This window comes from Equus przewalskii, chromosome 14 (genome assembly GCF_037783145.1).
Source record: "Equus przewalskii isolate Varuska chromosome 14, EquPr2, whole genome shotgun sequence".
Classification (NCBI taxonomy): Eukaryota; Metazoa; Chordata; class Mammalia; order Perissodactyla; family Equidae; genus Equus; species Equus przewalskii.
The window spans coordinates 25,386,247-25,402,113 of NC_091844.1; the positions used below are offsets into that span (position 1 = coordinate 25,386,247).

Genomic DNA, 15,867 nt, shown 5'->3' on the forward strand with positions numbered 1-15,867 from the left:
TTATGATAGCCAAAACATTTTTGATAAAAATTATCAGGAGTATGACACAGAAAATTTAATTTATATGTTTATCCTCTATTTTCACCCCCTTCCTCATCATAAAAGGGAAAGTCAGATCTGTGATAGAGCCTAATATTTTACCTGATACTATTAGTGTGTGACAATTTATAGAATGTATATTTATTTTCTTGTTTTTTTTTTTTTTAAATATAGCACTGGGCTGTTACACAATATATTATTTTTTGTTTGCTTGTGATTGAAATAACAGAGTCTGTTATGAAATTGAGAGGGATTTAAGAAATAAGAACTTAAAAATTAAAAGAGCTCCTCTGAGGGAAAAAAGGATGTGACACAGTAATAATGTTTAATAATGTTGCATGATCATTTTTAGCATCTCCACTTGAGACTAAGAGACATTTGCATCGCTAATATTTTAAATATGTTTCTTTAAGGGATAATATTCCCCAATCCCCAAACAGAAACTAGGAGGAGAATTCTCTAAGAAGCACTAATTGGACTCTTGAGTATAAAAATTCCATCTGTTTTTAAAGGACGCTTGTGTGTTAGCAGCAGAATATTTCTACTATAAAAATATCTTAATTCTAAAAAAGGCATATAGAGCAAAGTCCTAAATAGCCATTATTTAATTACCCAGAATTCTCTCTGAACTAGTATGTCTAAAAAGCCTACCTTATGAAGAACCAGTGATTAAAATAATAGTCCTGAAATGCACTTGTTTTAAGATTCTGTAAAAATAAAAAGCATTAAAATATATTTGTCATGATTTTCATTACTAAGTCTATCTAGTTAGAAATATTTAAACAAAAATATATCAACTATGTTGCTTACCACACGTATCAAAACTATTTCATTAAAAGAAGACCTAGGGGCTAGTCTGGTGGTGTAGTGGTTAAGTTTGCACACTTCTCTTCTTCGGTGGCCTAGAATTCGTGGGCCCAGATCCCAGGCAGGGAGCTACACATGGCTCATCAAGCCGTGCTTTGGCAGCATCCCACATACAAAATAGAGGAAAAGTGACACATCTGATAGCTCAGGGCCAATCTTCCTCACCAAAAAAAAAGAAGAAAGAAAGAAAGAAAAAAAAGAGAGAAGACCTAGCTCCATATATTTATTGAATACTTGAGATATAACTACATTTGACCAGACACACTCACATACACACATTTTGTTTTTAAAAAATTAGTTGCAGGATGTCATTTCTACTTACAGGGTAAAACCTTGGCTATCCCCCCATGTCTTCTGTGCTAATTTTCAGTAAAAATACTTAACATCAAACAAAACTTATATATACACACACATATATTTAACATGTATGCATTTTTTACTACTGCATGTGATACCAGATAAAGTATGCACAAAAATTCAACTTTCCTGTTGTATTCATATTTTTCATAAATGCTTGCCCTGACTTTTCTTTGCAAGGTCTGTCTGTTATCTTTGACTTTATAATGGATTTTAATATTCATAAATTCCAAGTAAGTTAGAAATGTCCAAGAACTATATTAGGTCAGACATCAACATCACTTTCATCATCAATAGAGCTCTAATCAGCAGGGTGATCAGGTTTGTTTTCAAATATCCATGTTCATTTCTACTTCTTTCTGCAAATGGAGTAGGGCAAATGAGATTTCCAAATGAACGCCACTCTCCCTGGGTAGCCACCTCCATACTCTAATCTCTCAAATTTCGCAATGATGGAAGGAATATGAAGTTGAGGAGGGATAGCTGTATCAGTATCAGGGATACCGTAACTGTATCAGTACAAGGATCAGAGCTGTTAAAACATGGCCCCCGGTTCTTTGACGCACTCCCTTCTTTTGGCAGTCTCGTTGAAACCTGGTCAGGCTTGTGACTCCTTGGACCACTGTGGACTGAATGATGCTCTGTGACTCCTGAGTCTGAGTCATAAAAGATGATGTGGTTTCTCCTTTGTTTGGTTGTAACACTTGTGATTGAGTCCTGCCTGGGTCTGTCAGGCTGCAAGGAAGCCAAGAGACAGAGACAGAAGCCACACATAACTAATCAGCAGCCCTTGTGTCTGAGTCATTGAAGAGCAGGTGCCAGACGTAGGAGTGAACAAGTGTTCAGGGATATCCTCATCCTTTGAGTCTTCCCAGCTGAGGCCCCAGATACCATAGAGCAGAGAAGGCCATCCCTGCTGTGCCCTGTCCAAATTCCTGTCCCCAGAAACGGTGAGCATAACAAATTAGATGTTTTAAGCTGCTAAATGTTGATTAATTTGTTACACAGCAGTAGTAACTTTAATAAATGCCGTCTTCCTGAAGAATGCTTTGGGAAACTTTTCTAAGATATACTGCAGGCTGGTTGAGGGAAGGGGAAATTGGCCCCTGGATTTACTTATAAACAAAAGGGGCCCCAAGAAGAGTGGCCCTGACCCTCACTGCCTTAAAGTAACAGACAGAAGTTCTAGATACGGGAACAGTGGGGATGGGATGTTTGTGCTGGAGTTTGCGGCAAGCAAATTTTAATCTTATGAGCTATTCCTGAGTATGCATTTGGTGTTGGCAGGGTAATGTTTACATCTTGCTCTGCTTTGGTCTACACTCTCAATAACATAATACAACCCCCCTAAAAGTGTCTACTAAGTTCAAGTATGCTCCTTTGAGAAGCAGGCCAGTATCCCAACTCAGTACACACTTCTAAATACCCAAGAAGTAGAAACCTGTGAGCGTGTTGGTTAAGTGCCCTCATGCACTGGCCAGGGTATAGCTTGTGCTGGCCTTTCTAGAAGCAGTAGCTCTGAGAAGAGCACTGAGCACAGGATTCGCACGACTTATTTGTATTTTTAAAATATAATCTCTGCTGTTCAGTGTAAGATAGATTTGAGAAAAGCAAGAGTAGAATTGCAGAGGTTTCTTGCAATAGTTCAGGTGAGTGATGACAGTACCTTAGATTAAGGAGGTCACAGGGGACAGAGTCTCACTTTATTTTGAAAGTAAACCATAAGAATTGTTGATGGATCGGGCCCATGGTGGCGATGGTAGAGGTTACTCTTTTTAATTTAACTTGCATTTATTTTATTATTTATCAGAGTGAACTTTTTTTACATTTGTTATTTGAGTATCTATGTTGCCATTCATATCTTTACTTTTCTTACTGTTAATATGTTTATCTTTTTTTATGATGCTTTTAACTCAAATATGATCCTAATAAATCTTCTTAAGCAAATTAACCCTTCCACTTTGGTATATTTTGCTGGTACTGTCCCAACTTATCATTCCCCTTTTACTTCTGCTCGTAGTATAATTAGATTACTATTTCAGAGCTTAACATTTTTATTCCTGAGTATTTGGCTTTACAAAATGCACTACTCTCAACATGTTTTTAAGTCTCTAGTTTAAATCTAAAGAAACAAACACCAATGTGGATGCACTGATGTAATTATGTTCTCTATCCTCCCTAAATTTTAATACATTTTTAAGGAAATAAATAGAAAATAATGTCTCTAAGGAATAATTTATATAATAGGCTTTACTCAAAGCAAATTGATTTCTGATTTCCCCAGACATATTTCTACTAACAAAAGATTGAATTGCTCAGAAGCCCATACCCCTGTGTTTTTGTTTTTGCTTTTCCCGCCAAAACAATAAGCTGTATGATCAACATCTATTAAGTTGTGTCAGATTTCTTCTTCATTCTGTGAATCTTCATTCTGTGTATCTCTAAATGGATAAAGAAAAATACAATGAAAATAAATGATTCTTTTTTAATTTCACTTGGATTTGAAAGATATGAAGGAGGAACAACATATATCTGCTGTAGAGTCTTTATCAGCTCTAAGTATTGAACCAAAAAAGACCTCCACGCACACAGAGGGTCAAAGCAATTGTCCACGTGTGCTTGCATGTGCTTACTGACTTTTGTCTTCCTGGAGTAGTCCTAACTCAGTGACCAGCTTGTGGCACTGTCAAAGCATGTATCTTGAGAGAATAAATGAAGTTTTTAAATGACAGTTATATAAATACTTGATTATTCACAATTACACTAATTATTGGTAAATGTCATTTGGTTGTTCAAAACATGATCAATTAAGAAAGCATAGAGACCATAGATATTGGCAGCTAGGTCTAGGGGAAATATGATTTATTTTATGGCATACATTTGTGCCATCTCTCATGAAACATGCAGGCATTAGAGAGAATCACATAATTTTTAAAGCTATAATGAAGAGAGTTGTAAAATACATTCAACTCATAAGAGCAAGGGGAGGAAATTGGAAAGAATATTATGTTTTTGCTTATATGTGGAGATCCAATGCAGGTATACAGATACAAATATATATATATATTTGCTTAAAAAAAAAACAGAAAGGAAAAATTTAAAAACTAAGTAATCCTTACCCTTTAGGGAAAGAGAATAAGGGTCAAAGTACAACAAGATGGAGTTTTTTTAAAATAATTATTCTACTCCTTAATTTTATTTATGTATTTGTTTTTTTGTTGAGGAGGATTGGCTCTGAGCTAGCATTTGTGTCAGTCTGTCTCTCTTTTGTATGTGGGACACTGCCACAGCACCGCTTGATGAGCCATGTGTAGGTCCATGTCTGGGATCCGAACTCGTGAATCCTGGGCCAGCAAAGTAGTGTGTGCTAACTTAACCACTACACCACAGGCTGGCCCACTGCTTAATTTTTTACTGTATTTACTACTTTATTTTTTTTTTAAAAGAAGACAATTTCCATACAAAAATGGCACTTTTGAATTCACATGTCATAGTAATAATGATGGCAGCAGACAGCCACTTTTGGTGTAAGTTCAGTTCCAATGCACCACTGCATAAATTAACTGCAAATTAAAAAAAAAACAAAATATTTTCTGCTAAAGGTCTGCCTGACTCAGCACCCTCACCTCTTTCTTTGCTTTTGGGTGGACCCACTCCACATACTTTTGGTCAGACTTTCAGTCCGTCCTGGTGGTGAATGTGGGTAGTTTCATTTGAAGGAAATGAAGCCTGATGGAGCCCAGAATGGTCTCGCTGGATAGGGGAGCATGGCCAGTATTTGCTTACACACCCAGAGCAGCTACAGCCAAATCCAGATCACCCTAATTATCTTGGTTTAAAATGCACAGGACATTGTCTTTGCAATTTAATAATTTAATGTAGAGGGAAGAGAACACAACAGCGTTTCGTATTTCTAATGATGCCACCAAAAAGTAAAAAAGTAAAAGGAGGGTGCGGGTTTTTCTAGCAGAAGTACTTGAGTATCTTTCTATAGTACAAGGAAACTGAAATATGTAAATGAAAATATTTACCATGTTAACTGATCCTCTTATTGAACTTTTAATTCTTGTTTTATTGTTTCACAAATAATGGAAGCTAATCCAGTATTTCCAAATAACTACTATAAGCTGTTTGATTTTTCCCATTCTCCCTGAAAATAAGAGTGAAGGAAATTATCTTTCAAAAATTTAGGGGCCCAGCCCCGTGGCCGAGAGGTTAAAGTTCCGTGTGTGCTGCTTCAACAACCTGTTTCACAGGTTTGGATCCCGAGCGCAGACCTGGTCTACTCACCACCCATGCTGTGGCAGTGTCCCACCTACAAAAAGATAGAGGAAGATTGGCACAGACGCTGGCTCAGGGCTAATCTTCCTCATGTAAAAAAAGAGGAGGATTGGCAATGCTTGTTAGCAAAGGGCAAATCTTCCTCAGGAAAAAAAAAAATGGAAAAGCTCTTAGCTCACAGGTTGTGCAAAAAGCAAGCAGCTGGCTGGAATTGGCCCAAGGGCCAGGGTTTGCCAACCCCTGATGTACAGTGACAGCTTCTTTTGGTAAAGGAAGGAGGGAAAGCCTTGTTGCTATTCTTCTGGTAAACAGGAGAAAAGTGTGTTCTTTTTTAATAGCAAAATGTTTACAAGCAATTTAAAAAATAATAAATTAAGACAAGAAAGCTATCTATAATTCTTATCCCTCTTAAGTGACTTTTTTTTCTTTTCTTCCATCCACCCAATGTAGTTTTATATAGTTATTACTGCATAATGGATATACATGTACATTTGGCTTATTCTTTACTTACCTAAAATTGTTTCTCTTATTGCTGCAGAGTGTCATTAAATTCTACTTAAGGGTTATATCGTGTATTATTAAATTGATTGAAGCAATTTACTTAACCTAAGCACAGGTACAACAATAGTTAGATGATTCATTCCAATTTTAAAATGGTGATGCTGTAATGAACGTCTTCAATTTTTTGGAGTTTCTGCCTGAGCATCAATTTTGGCAAGCCAAGGTGCTAAGTCAAAGGATATGTAAATATATATATATACACATATGTATATGGTTATTGATAAATTTTGTAAACTTGATTCCAAATTACTATGCTAATTGTGTATCCCACCAGAAATACTTATACATACATATTATAAATACATATTAACATTTATTGTTTTTAGCACTTCTTAAAATACTACTATATGCTTTATGTTTGAATTTGCATTTATTTTACCACAAAAAGGTCCATTCACATTTTCAGAATTCCCCATTGCATTTACCACATAAGAATTGCATTTTCCTATCTGTTGCTAGTATAGCTCCTTGAATATTGATGTATTTTTGCCAGTATTTACAAGCTTTTTTTCGTAAAGTGTATTTACACATGGTCTCTCAGAATTGCTTTGTAGATTAACTGGCTTTGCTTTCCCGTTTAATTATATTTTGGTTATAGAGAAATTAGTTTTAATTTTATGTAGTCAGTTGAGTCATAATATCTTTATTTTTCCTTTCACTTCCATGGCTAACAATGTCTATTTTTCCACCAATCTGATAAACTTTCCATTTTGAGCCTACTTTTTATACTTGGAATGTTTACTTTTGTGTCCACCTGAGATTTAATATAGTTTATGATATGAAACATGCATACACAAATTTTTAGGAATTCATCTATCCAATGGAAAACTGTATATAATCCCAGACCATGGAAATGACATAGCTAAGGAGAAAAATCTGTAATCCTCTGTTTAAAAAAATAACTTGCAGCAGCTTATGCTGACCCGTTTCATCACAGAGGGGACCACATTTCATCATTTCCTGGCTGTCACTGTTGGGTGTAGGGTACCCAGCAGGCTGCCGCATTGGTTCTGGGCCAGTAGACAGTAGCAGAGTTTGAATGGAATGAGGCCTTTTCTTCCTGAAAGGAAAGATGGAGAGATGTGCATTGTGAAATGAGGGTACACTGGTGGTTTCTGGAGTGTGGTTCCAGGACCAGCAGCATCAGCGTCACATGGGAACTGTTAGAAATACAGATTCTTGGGCTACACCTGAAACCTACTGAATCAGAAACTCGGGGACAGGACCCAGCAATCTATGTTCTAATAAGCTCTTGAGGTGATTCTGATGCACATTCAAATATGAGAACCTGAGACCCACTGGTATACGAGTCAGGACCTGCATTTGACTTTAATACGTAAACAGATCTTTCCTTTGTCATTTTCAGTTTTTATATGTTGAAAGATATTTTTATTGCCTATTAATAGCAAGCTCTACTTTTAATTTTTGAGGAACTACCATATTGTTTTCCATAATGGTTGCACCAATTTACATTCCCACCAACAGTGCACAAGGGTTCCCTTTTCTCCACATCATCACTAATGCGTGTTTTCTTTTGTCTTCTTGATAGTAGCCATTCTAACAAATGTGAGGTGATAGCTCATTGTGTTTTGATTTGCATTTCTCTGATGATTAGTGATGGTGAGCACTTATCACGTACCTAGTGGCCATTTGTGTCTTCTTTGGAAAAATGCCTGCTTGGGTGCTTTGCCCATTTTTAAGTGGATTATTTGTTTTTTTTGCTATTGAGTTGTATGAATTCTTTATTTTGTACATTATCCCCTTATGAGATATATGATTTCAAAATATTTTCTCCCATTCTGTAGGTTATCTTTTTGATTTACAGATTGTTTCCTTTGCTTTGCAAAGCTTTTTAGTTTGACATGGTTCCTCGTTTATTTTAGCTTCTGTTTCCTGGGTTTTTTGGGTATCTCATGCAAGAAATCACTGCCGAGGTCAATGTCGAGGATTTTTTCCTCTAGGAATGTTATGGTTTCAGGTTTTACGTTCATGTCTTTAATCCATTTCATTAATTTTTGTGAATGGTGTAAGGTAGAGGTCCAATTTCATTCTTTTGCAAGTAGATATACAGTTTTCCCAACACTGTTTATTGAAGAGAGATTATCCTTTCCCCATTGTGTGTTCTTGACACCCTTGTCAAAAATTAGTTGACCTTATATGTGTGGTTTTATTTCTGGGCTCTCTATTCTGTTCCCCTGTTCCGTGTGCCTGTTTGTAATACCAGTACCATACTGTTTTGATTACTGTAGCTTTTCAATATAGTTTGAAATCAGGACATGAGATGCCTCCAGCTTTCTTCTTTCTGAAGATTGCTTTGGCTATTTGGGGTCTTTTGTGGTTCCATAAAAATTTTAGAATTGTTTGTTCTATTTCTATGAAAAATGCCATTAGCATTGTGATAGGGATTTCAGTGAGCCTGTAGAACTCTGAGTATTAGGGACATTTAACAATATTAATTCTTCTAACCAAGAACATAGATATCTTTCCATTTATTTATGTCGTCTTCAATTTCTTTTATTAATGTCTTACAGTTTTCAGGTTTTGTACCTACTTGGTTAAATTTATTTCTAGGTATTTTATTGGTTTCAATGCTATGGTAATGGGATTACTTTCTTAATATCTCTTTCAGATAATTCACTGTTAGTATATAGAAGCACAGCTGATTTTTGTATGTTGATTTTGTACTCTGCAACTTTACTGACTTCATTTATTAGTCTAGCAGTTTTTTGGTAGAGTCTTTAGGGTTTTATATATATAAGATCATGCCATCTGCAAAGAGACAGAATTGTACTTCTTCCTTTTGATTTGCATGCCTTGTATTTCTTTTTCATGCCCAATACTATTGCTTGGACTTTCACTACCATGTTGAATACAAGTGTCCTGGACATCCTTTTCTTATTTCTGATCTTAGAAGAAAAGCTTTTAATTTTTCTCCTTTGAATATGATGTTAGCTGTGGGCTTGTCATGTATGACATTTATTATGTTGAAGTACGTTTGTAGTAATTTCTTTATATATTCTATTTATTAACCCCTTATCTGATAAATGATTTGCATATATTTTCTCTCATTCTATAGGTTGCCTTTTCATTCTGTTGATTGTGTTCTTTGATTTATAGAAGTTTTAAATTTTGATGTAATCCAGTTTATGTACTTTTGCTTTTGTTGCCTGTGTCTTGGATGTCATATATAGGAAATCTTTGCTAAATCCAAAGTCATGAAACTTTCCCCCTGTTTTCTCTTAAAAGTTTTATAATTTTGGCCTTATGTTTAGGTATTTGAGTTAATTTTTGTATATGATGCAAAGTAAAGTTCCAAATTCATTCTTCTGCATTTGGATATCCAGTTTCCCAGCACAGTTTTATTTACTATTTTATTCCCTTGGTCTATATAGCACAATTTCTGTAGAGATATATGGCATAATTTCTTGATAATTATGATTAAAACTTTAAGAACCATAGAGTCTATGTAACTTGATTACCTTTGTTCAATTATTTCCTTGGAATAAATGCCTAGAAATAGAATTGCTGGGTAAAAAAGAATGCATGTTTACACACATTTCCAGATATTCTGAAATAATCACACTATCAGGATAAGAGTTCATTTTCTCTGAACTCTTATTATCAGTGGATATTAACTATCAGCATTTTAATCTTTGTCAGCTGGCTACGTTGTTTCCTTTTTTTCTATTAGTATATGTATAGCCATAAATATTGTGTATTAATTTTATTACCTTGTAAGTGTTTCTGTATGTTCAGGATTTGGAACATGTACTTAAAATGTTCTTTTAAGAAATATTCATGAACATTAATGATGGAAAAAATCACACAAGCATTCATGCAGAAAAGACATGTCATCTATAAAAGGTGAAGAAAAGATGTAGTTGGACTCAGATTTCTCTGCATACAGGAAGGCAATGAAAGATGGATACAAAATTTGAAGTGAAAAGATTGTGACTGCAGAAATTTAAATTAGCGAAACCATCTCACCTCACAGATTCTCCGAACTGCAAAAACTCACTTAGAATGCCGCTCACATACCGATTCTGAAAATCTTACATATGAATGGGAAATTAAATAGTAATAAAAAGGATAACAGTGATATAAAAGAAAGGACAATAGGCAGTGTGCTAGTAAAGCATAGTATTGTCATTATAAATTGGGGTGCAGGAAAAAATTAAAATTGTGATAAGCAATAAAATATTTCGTGGAAAGCAGAGCAATCTGAAACTGAAGTAAATCAGGTTGCCATGATAAATATTTAGAAATATCTATTTAAGTATAGTCTACAAAAGTTATCTTCTATTTTCAAGAATGGCAGGCTGAAAAAAGAATGTATAACTTCTAAACCATTTGAGCCCAAGTGAAGATTTGAAATGTGTACTTGAGCAGAAAAAGAAAGGATAAGTATGGAAAACATAAAGGAAGATAGTCAGTCTCAAAGTCAGAACGATCAAGAGTTACTTTTCAGGGCCAGCCTGGTGGGGCAGCAGTTAAGTGCGCACCATAAGCTTTGGCGGCCCGGGTTCGTAGGTTTGGATCCTGGGTGTGGACATGGCACCGCTTGGCATGCCATGCTGTGGCAGGCGTCCCACATATAAAGTAGAGGAAGATGGGCACGAAGTTAGCTCAGGGCCAGTCTTCCTCAGCAAAAATAGGAGGGTTAGTGGCAGATGTTAGCTCAGGGCTAATCTTCCTCAAAAAAAAAGGAGTTTCTTTTGTTCAAAAAAAGAGAGAAGAGTTACATTTCTTCATCTCTAATTGTGTGGAATATGGTGCAATTTAAAGTAAACTTGCAAGTATTATTAACACAATTATTTTATTAAAGCAAAACAGAAAAAACTATAAATACAAGGATAAATTAAAATAATAATAATGAGAGACTTAAAATATCACTTTCATCTTTGGCCGAAAATAAAGAAAAAAATTAGCAAGTCATTAGAGAAATATTAATGGGGCTATATTTGTGTATATATGAAAAAAGACAAAGTATTGTAAAATCTTAATGTGATATATAAATGCAGTCTTATATTTTATATATTAAACTCTAAGGAAATATCTAACATCTTTCCTAAAGTTGAAAATGTGCACAACTTTTTATCATAATTTAAGAAATCTTTGAAATAATAATTAAAAAAGAAAACATTAAATCTCTTTCTTGGGGAAATTTGGAGAAAATTCAAATTTCGCAAATAATGCCTTCACAAGGAAACAATTAAAACTATACTGATGTAACTGCAAATTAACAATAAAAATAATATCTTTTATTTAAAATATTTAGGATATTTTACGATCATATCATGAGAAAAATTGATTCTCTTAAATTTTTATATTTTAAAAAATGGAAAAAGCATTCATCTGAAACTTAGAATATAGACAACAACAATAGGAAATATAATGGGAAAACTCAGTATAAATGTTCAACAAAATAACAAATATTGTTTAATAAATCTAAGCATATTTATTTGAAAAGGTCAATAAGAACCTTTGCTACATTTAATTAATAAAATTATTACAAAAATATTATTATAAATAAAAAACTGATAAAACAATAGGCGTTACTGGCAGAGAAAACAAGTTTTATAAATGTTTATTTGATCAATAAATTTTTTTTAGAATTAAAAGCACTTTTAAATTTGTTTAGAGTTTAGGAAATGATGGAGTATTTCCTAATTCATTTTAAATAAACAAGAATAACATAGATAAGAAAACCTAACACTGCAAAAGAGGAAGTTACAGATAATAAATTATTAATATATGCCAAAATTGATTTCATCAATAGACCAATACAACATTTAAACATAGAGTTCATTCCACTAGTGCAAGTATAATTCAATACTTGATAACTGTAAATATAATTCATCACATCAATAGTTTATGTAAGAAAAAATTATATGACTATCTCTGTTGAAGCAAAAGATAATTTAAAAAATTCAACACTAGTCTTCGAAATTTCTTAGCAATCTATGAATAGTATAATCACTAAACATAAATTAAAGCTATTTAGTTCTACTAACCAATATCAAACTTCATGCAGAGACATGAAGGCAGTATTTGAATGCACCCTCATAATTTTTCATCATTGTTTTGTAATTTTTGATTATTAAAATGAAAAATATATTTTTTTACTTATTTATACAATTGTATACAAAAGTAATTGTATACAAATTAAACAATTATATACAAAATAGACAACATGTTATTGTCTATTTTGATTATTAAAATAAAAAATAAAATGAAAAATAGAACTATGGAGAAGCAGGATGCTTTCCTGAAAATCACTTAAAAATTTAAAAACATAGAATTATTTAAATAGATCTTGGTATATTCTGTTAAAGAAACACTGCAGAAAAATATCTGTTGACATAAATATACTTATTTCTTAGTAAAAATATGCCTTCCAAAAAGACTTACAATTTAGGATTTTTGTAAATTATATAGGCATGTGTATCTGCATATGTATAATCATAATATTATTTTAAGTTTCTACTGAAGACATTAATAGTGGTTATCTCTAGGGGAGAGTACTATACGAAATATATATTTTTTTAAATTTTCAGGTTATACCTATTATGTATTACTTGAAATGAAAAACTAAATGCTGTAAAAATAGAAGAAGCAATGTTAATACAGGATACAAAGAAAACTGATAATCAGCGTGGGGTAAGGTGTTTAATATACTACGATGTTGACAAAATTTGGTAAATGAGCTTTTAAACGTAGGATTATATTCTAGTAAGTGGGAACTTTGCTCTGGCAGCTGTGGTTAAAAGGAGAGGTGTAGCATAGAACATTTAATTCCAGGGGTTCCTTTTACATGTGGAACCCAGGAAGTACATGACAGGATTTGCTATTTTTCTCAAATTCATAATCTCTCCGAATTTTGTAAATTTTGAATCTTTCTTCTTTCTCCCTCTCCCGCCTTCTCTCTGTGTTTTTTTCATTCTCTTACTTTTTTTCTTTTTTTTTCAAACCAGGTTCTTCTCCCCAGGCATTATTTAAAAATTTGATAGAATGCGCCTATGTTCCCCCAATATTGCACAAATTAATAAATCTGTCTTGGTGGTCTCTTGCCACCACCACACGTTTATACAAAACATGTGCACAGACCTTGCCCTAATTCTTAACAGTGATAGCAGAAACTAATTTCCAGCTTAGGCAAAATATATTGAAGGCTTGTGAAAAACAAAAGGGCATTGTCCCCAGATGTGGTTACTGTACCGTCATCTCTGTTCTCCTCTTATTCCATGGAGCCACCGCCATACAAAGACTAGATCACCTCAGCAACGGAGAGTGACAGAACTCACTCACTCGCAGTTGTTCCCTCAAGGCATCCAGCCACCTACTCCCTAGAGCCTTTTTCTTTTCATTCCAGTACCTGCATGATGTCACTTCCATTAGGAGGTTGATGGCCTCGAGCCTAAGACCTTCAGGACAAGCTGTCAGAATGTAACTATCCGTCCCAAAGCCAGGTCCAAGCACTGGGTTACCTAGTCTGAAACAGAACTTGGGGAACCTCCGCAAAATGACCCAGGTTGGTCTTTGCCTCTCTCAGCCTTTTTCCCTGTAGGCTTTGTCTGCCAATATGAAATCAAGATAATCCTTCCTCCTCTCCTCTAGGCTCTGGATTAGATGCCCTCTGGTTAACCACTTGGACACAGATCTTCCCAAAACAAAGAATAATTTTCAGCAGAAGTACAGTCTAAATCTAAAATTAGTGAAAGAAACATTATATGCATCCATTAGAGCCGTAACTGCAGCCATAACTTTCACAATGAAGTGCCCGATACAGCCTCAACAAGAGCCCCAGTCAGGCACATGGGAGTTTCCCATTTTTCAAGAGTTCGCTGGTCTTTAACTTACTTTTACTTTTACGTGAAAGCTTAGCAGAAAGCCTTCAAGAACTTAAAAGCCACTGAGAATAAAAAAGTTTTAGCAAGCAATGTATTCCTGTAGAAATGTAGCCAACATAATGTATTATTTTCCCACCTGCCAATCTGAATTTGAATATTTCTCTCCAGGCAGACTCGGGTTAGTGTCGCTTAGTGAAGAAATGGTGCCATAAGACACTCGTCAGTGCCCCCCAACAGAAAACTCACTGGCAGTGTGTGGATATTTTGTCTGTGAAATCCCTTGAATTGCTTGATGTGGTTGTAATATTCTATTGTTTTTCCAAGCCATTCTATTTATAGAAATTAAGACATCACCACAGGAAAACAGCCTGAAGCTTGTACGAGGGTCTATGATACGTTACAGACGTGTTTAGTAAATCTTGTCTTGATTTAAGAATTGACACATCTTGTCTTGCAGGAACGCCAGAAGTTTAATTTTCATTCCAAAGTACAAACGAGCACATGTTAACGTAGTAATTGAATATCGCATATCTCATGTGTTTCCTTCTTAATAACATTAAGAATAAGGACCAGTGACTTCTTAGTCTGTTGAATTGTTCTGAGGCTGACACAAATTATAGTTTAAATTTATTAAAAATTGCCAAGTTTGAATTATTTTTATGGCACTCTAGCCACAATTAACTAACTTTAGGCTGATCTTTTAATATAAATGATAATTTTTACTGTCTAAAGAAAGAATTGGAGCTGGTGCTAGTAAATGTAACTCTTCTTTAATATCATTTTATTTAAGGATAATGTTAATTAAAATTTGTATTAATAAAACTATGTTTCTAATTTCTTTGTCATAATTGTGTTTTCTGAGTTTCAAAAATAAAGGGTGATTAGACTATTCTAACAGCTAATTTAGTGTCCACTCATCTTTTAAATAATATTCAAATATGTTTTGAGATAGCCAATAGTGTCTTTCTTATTTAAGATACATTTTCCCTCTATTAGCCTTTAGTTTAAATTGATTAGTAGTTGGAGAATGGTATCATCAGTAAGATGATGTGAGAAACACCTCATTCTGAAAATGTCCATCTTTTTTAGAAACAAAATTATTCCAATCTTCCATTTTGAAAATTCTGAAGAATGGACTTTCAGAGCCTAATATTTTGAGACCAAAAGAACCTGTCAAGAATAGCAGTGCCTTCACATATTACATTTTCTTAATTTGGAAATTCAGATGGTCTTATAGCATGTGAATAAGTAAATTATTGTGGTCTTGAAGCTGATTGACTTTTAAAAATATGTACATTAGTAATCATTTTGTCTTTAATAATTTTAACATAATGAAACATATTGACTTTAATTCTTCTATTTGGTTTATACTAAATGTTATTTTTTGTACTTAAGACCTTTCTGGAAAAATTCCTGTGCTTAGATCCTGCCCTTGATTTGTGGTCTCTGAATTTTCTTCACCCTCCTCTACTTGAGAAGTGGTTCTCAGTGTGGGAGAGAGTGTATTTTGGTCCCAAGAGACATTTGGTAATATCTGACGACATTTGAGATCTTCATAACTGGAGTGGGAAGTTGTGACTGGTATCTAATGGGTAGAGACCAGGGATGCTGCTGAATATCCTACAATGCACAGAACGGCCCCCAGAAAAAGGATTATGTGATCTAAAATACCAGTAGTGCTGACCTTGAGAAAGCCTGCACTATGGTACCCATCAACACTGAACCCAACATTTCCTTAGAAAGCAGCTCTGCCAGCTTTGACAGCATGGGTGAAGGCTGTTTCAACAAAGTGTTTAAGTGTCACATTCAGTCAAGTCACTTATGAAGTTAACAAGTCAATCAACCACAAGTCACAAATCAATAATAAAATAAGCTTCATTAGCTCCTACATTTTCTCTAAGGAACAGTTTGC

General features: G+C 34.3%; 1 protein-coding gene across 3 annotated transcripts in view; it reads left to right on the forward strand.

Annotated features, from left to right (window-relative positions):
• The first annotated feature begins 1,971 nt into the window (after window positions 1-1,971).
• LRRTM4 (leucine rich repeat transmembrane neuronal 4) overlaps window positions 1,972-15,867 on the forward strand; it is a 751,667-nt gene continuing 737,771 nt past the window's right edge. The window contains exon 1 of one of the 3 annotated variants that reach the window (XM_070573735.1): window positions 1,972-2,213. The gene's annotated coding sequence lies outside the window, so the exon portion shown is untranslated. The remainder of the gene's footprint in view (window positions 2,214-15,867) is intronic. The other 2 variants (XM_070573733.1, XM_070573734.1) reach the window with 2 other exon arrangements.